The sequence below is a fragment of the Myzus persicae genome, unplaced genomic scaffold (assembly GCF_001856785.1).
Source record: "Myzus persicae strain clone G006 unplaced genomic scaffold, MPER_G0061.0, whole genome shotgun sequence".
NCBI lineage: Eukaryota > Metazoa > Arthropoda > Insecta > Hemiptera > Aphididae > Myzus > Myzus persicae.
This window is the reverse complement of record NW_019102237.1, coordinates 166,242-171,862: the sequence shown is the minus strand read 5'-3', so window position 1 is coordinate 171,862 and position 5,621 is coordinate 166,242. Positions and strand designations below refer to the sequence as shown.

Sequence of the window (5,621 nt, the reverse complement as noted above, 5' to 3'; positions counted from 1 at the left end):
TAAGTATTGTTATACTCGTTTATTCTTTTTAAATTTAAAAAATCGCAATGATTAATTGTATAATAATACTTAGAATTTTTGCGCCGAACTACAATATTTATTATTCGACACCGAATTTGATGCGCTGATATCACATTTATTTATTTATTTATTTATTTATTTATTTATTTATTATGATTAAAAGTGGGAGCCCTAACCATAGTTATGTGGAAACATTAAATAAAAATATACAGGATATGTGATGTCATGTAAGGTACAATTTAGATTTAAGTCATTAAATTACTAAGATATAGATCAGGGATGGCAAATCCATGGCACGCGAAAATTTTTACTATTATATAATATATAATATTATAGTACCTACCTTTTTTTTTTTCAGTTTTGAACCGACGGCGCCGCGGGAATTGCTTTCGCATTGCTGCCGCGAATATTATAGTACCTATAATAACCTAAAGTTTAGGTCCTAAACTAACCTTTATAAACCAATACATTAATTATACAATCAAATTATAATATAACCAAATATAATATTTTTAATATTTTTTTCATGGCAAGCTCTAAAAAAAAAAAAATGTTATTACTAATTTTGGGCACGCAGTGTTCAAAAGGTTTGCCATCCCTGATAAAGATTAAAAAAACAAACAGAATAAGTAAAAGATGTATCTATATTAAAATTAAAATGTTTGGTTCTACTTCTAATTTAAGGAGAGTCTTTACCATTTAAGTATAATGCAGGTACAAACGTGTCATCACCTAACCTCAGTGGAGTGGTTTTACATTATATTTTTTCAATATGGTAGTAGTTATATAGTAGTATACACAATATACCTTACTACGGACACTGGACACACGTCGTTCAAAACCTTTCAAAATAAAAAATCTTTATTATTGTGATTATTGCGGGAATATTATATTAATATGAATACGCAGTTATAGTAAAACATACATTTAAACATAAGAAATATTATTTTAACATATTATTTAAACAATATTCACTGCTAAAATTGTTCTAATTAAAAAAATCTGGTCCGGACCCCTCATCTTCTCCTAATAGTTACATTCTTGCTTGTCGATATTACTCGGAAAAACCAAACACAATATTTTTAAAGACACGAATGTCCATTATCGATTTCGATGCTTTTGGTCTACGTACGGAATGAGAATAGCTTTAGCTCACCGGGGTGTCGGTATTTTGGATATTTGGGTTAAATATGAGGAAACAGCCCTCAAAAATGTGGTATCTATGAAAAATTAAATAAAGGTACATTTCGGTAAGAACTAGTTTTATTATTTATACATACATAAATAGTATTGATGGATTCCGATTTTTTAATTGTAACATAAAATATATTTTTTTCTGTTGGCTGGCTACAAATTTTATATTTCTCTATTCCGATTGTCTCAGTGCTCTTACAAGTTAAACCATCACTATAGCCATGGTAACAATGCCCCTGAAAACATATATATGATATACAGATTTTAATTGAAGATAAAACATATCGAGTTGCATGCTACGTTTTCTCAGTATAATATTATAAAGCTCTTCGATTCATTTGTTTTTTTTTAATGAATAATTTGTATAGACGTTTGCAGCTCTTAATAGTACGGTATACATTTTTTTGTACTAAATCATTGCATTGAAAAACGATTCCGAGCGAAAATTTCTTGTCATCCGATACCATACTTGTGTCAATAATCAAATTTAATAGTTAAAAGGAAATAAGAAAAATCGAAAATATCTCATACGGCTATAAACATAACTTGACAATAAACTTTTTTTTTGATAGAGATAGAAAAAATTGTGGGTGTTGGAAAAATTATTTCAAAGTTTTTTTTTATGCTTGAATAAAGCTTTTCTTATTTTCAGTTGGTTCAAAACAAACTATTTCTAATTAATAGAACATTTTGCTATGAAGAACACTAATAGCACATTTTGACTAGCAGTTTTTCAAAACATTCTATTTCCGTTAATATTAATTATTATTATGAATGTATTATAAAGTAAATACGTTCTCATACCTTGACTCAATTAAAGTGTTATTAAATTATCAATACATATTCAATTAAATTAAAATTCTTTAAATTAAAAAATAAATAATATATAATATGCAATACATCATAGTATTAACGATAGTATAAATATTACATATATAGTATATAACGATAGTAGTAACTATCAATTACACAGGTTAATGGAATACATATTATAATATACTGTAGTATAAAAATTTTATGATAACTTTTAATAAGAGAAAAAACAAGGCAAATAAAATATTAAAAGGCAGAAACAATTTTAAAAATTAATAAGTAAATGAGGTTAACATTAAAAACAATGAATTATGTCCAAACTTACATTTTTAAAAAAAAAACCACTAGCCTACTTGCAAATAGTAAATATATTAACTGTCAAGTGATATTGTAAAAAACTATGATACAAATTACACAACAGTCATTAATAATGAACAAAAAAAAAACTCATAGTTGTATCAGTATTAAGTATTTTATATGTATACATCTAGGTAGGTATTTAAACAGTAAAACTTAATTAATTAATATTAACTTAAATTTACTGTTATTATATGATTAAATGATTAAGATAATATAAAGTAGGCAACTATTAAAAATAAAACACTGATGTCTAGTGCTAAGATCTTAGTGTCTTAAAATATCTCAAAAATTCCCTTACAAAATATAAAAATGACTTTAAATTTATTTATAAGAGCTTAAAAAATTTTAAAAATATATTTCAAGTGTAATTTTTGTTTTTTAAATAGTATTTTAAAATAATTACAGCAATAGTATTAGTTTTTTTAATATAGATACATTTAGAAAAATGCTTTACAGATATGTAGTTAGATCTCATCAACTAGGACTTATTTCAATTTGATAAAAAAATATTTTCATATATTATCTCCTGATAAATGTTGTATGGTAAATCGTTTTTGAGCAGTCACTTTCACGTTGCATAATTTACGGCATTTATTACAGTTTAATAATGATATAAAAATCATGTTACTTAACATATTTAATTTTAATTATTTAACAAAATAATAGTAAAATAGGCATAAATATACCTATTTGTTTAATTTTTAATTTATTTTATAACTACACATTAGATTATCTGATAAAATATGTACATAGGCTGATGTGCTTGTATCAATTTATTAAAGTGGGTTACATACTAAATGTGTACGTTTGAGCGATCAGACTTTATTAGTTACCCTAACTCTAATAATAATTAGTTAATATTATTATCATATAACTAGTGTATAGACTATTATTTAATGGTAGGTTTACATAATCTATATAAACAACGAAGTAGGAATCATTTCGGTACTGTGCTGTCCAACATCAACCACCTGGTAATATGAGTACTAAAGAGTTAGAGTTAGAGAAATCATTAAATACAAATATAACATTCATAATTTTACTATAGAATTGTCAATATAAAAGATTACCGGATACCGCATTGCACGAAAGATTATTTAACAATTGTTTAATAAAATTTAATAGACCAATCATGGGCATTACTATAAATTCAATAAATGTTTTGTGATTGTTCGTGCAACCCAACACAATAGTTATAACATTGTGTTCTTTATTTTATCATGTACCTAGTGTATTATAGTGTTAGGTGTAAGTGAGTAATAGCTGTAACTAGGTACTTAAATACCTACCTTGTTTTTTCTTGATTTCTCAACCATAAATTGAATTATTTTTTTCATAGTTGTAAAAATAATAAAATTCGATTTAAAGTACATAGGTAGGATACAAATTACAAGTAAACTGTAAACCGTAGATTAAACCAAGAGCTTTACAATTATTAGCAAATTAACATTTTATAGAACGTACAACAACGATTCAGTTTCATTGATAGAGCTTATCACAAAATGTATGCGTTCATAAATCATAACACTGATAGTAGATACCAAAGAACCAAAGATTAGACTATTTCTTTTTAAATTTAATTTGTATTCACAGTTCGATTGTATCAACAACAAAGACTTTTTACTTACATTAAATTTAATAAAATCAAATTCTAGGATGCTGTAATTTTATGTAGGTAAATAGTACGATTTGCATCTATCTATACGTTTTTCCGTTTTCCTTCATATATCATTTTCATGATAAATCGTACTTTTTGGGTCAGGATGGAAATAGTACGTCTTGGAAAAATGTATGTAATTACCTAGTGCTTAAATTAATTGGATCACGTTATTTTACTTTTAATATTACGAAATCATCAGCAAATAGTACCTACGCCTTACACCGAAGAGTAAATAGTTCGTTTTGACCAAATATATATCATGCCAATATTGTATGTAATTCTGCAACGACGCATTATTTTGATATCGATTTTTGAACGGGAAATAGTACGTTTTCACTGAAATCTACGAAGCCAATCGATTCTTCAGTCCTCACAGTCTTAAATGTATAAATCAGTGCACAACTCGATTTTGATACAATCTAAACCCTAAATGATGTAAGCCAATACTTACACGCATTATGTTATTTTAAGGTACTTAGTCAATAATCAATTGTTTTTTGATAATTTTAAAATAAAACATGTACTTAATAATGAATCTTGTGAAATAATCCATTAAATATGATATATTTTCAAAAAAGAGTACCTATACCTGTATTAATACACTGAAGTCGGTATACTTTATAAAGGTCACTGAGTATAATAATACGATGATTCTCGATTGTTTTCGGCACACTGTAAAATATATCTTATTAATAATTATTAATTAATAATCTTTCGGAAAAATTAACGCTCTTCCAGTGTATTAGAAATATGTTTAAATTTAGAAAGGTTGATTTCATCAATATCGGATTTCATATTAAATTGTCAAATTTCTAGGCTAAGCCTCGACGTGTTATCAATGCTATATAAAAAATAATAAACTAAAAATTTCGAAATTTTAAATATATCATAATTTATTACTGTCAGTGGAAGTTATTCAAGTTCTGCGGTCAGTACTTTGTTAATAACAAAAAAAAAATAATTTTACTGATGAGACATTTTTAAATAACGTGTGTATTTTCAATACTGCTATAGTTTAAACTTCAGACGCTTCAGACATTTGTATAATAATTACGCTTGATTTTTTGTTTCGAGGAATTTATCATAAAGTCATAAAAAGTTTCGATTTTTCTTCCTTTTGCATTTTCAATATTTTCAAATCGCTGTAAAATGAAGGTCGTTCTAAATTATTTTTCAAGTTGTAGTTTTTGACTTGGCGAACATTTTCAAAAATTTAACACGTCCATCGCTGCAGTGTCATTATAATATATTAATCGTTCTTTTTATCTCTAATCACCACGTCTTATGCGCTACAATACAAAAATAATTTTGTGGTTGATTAATGTCGATCATTCGATCTATAAATATACATAAATATACAATCTATAAATTACAGTATCGCTGTCGTCGAGTTGCGCAGTAGAACATATAACGATTAAAAAAACAAAATATAGCTTTTCGAGGAAAGTAACGTTTAAATATTTTGTTTTTAGCTAGCGCGATGGCAAGAGCGATGCACCAGTTCATGGTGAATGCATCGGCCGGCATGTTTCGAGCCAGGTTTGCAGTGCCGCCGTTCGATTGGCCATCGATC

The 5,621-nt window shown here is 26.6% G+C and overlaps 1 long non-coding RNA gene across 1 annotated transcript; it reads right to left on the bottom strand.

Annotated features, from left to right (window-relative positions):
• Positions 1–999: 999 nt before the first annotated feature.
• LOC111031629 lies at positions 1,000–3,846 on the bottom strand. The gene is made up of 3 exons (XR_002604229.1): positions 3,678–3,846; positions 1,302–1,451; positions 1,000–1,241 (listed from the first exon to the last, which is right to left on the bottom strand). It is a non-coding gene; the product is annotated as an uncharacterized LOC111031629 (long non-coding RNA).
• Positions 3,847–5,621: the final 1,775 nt, after the last annotated feature.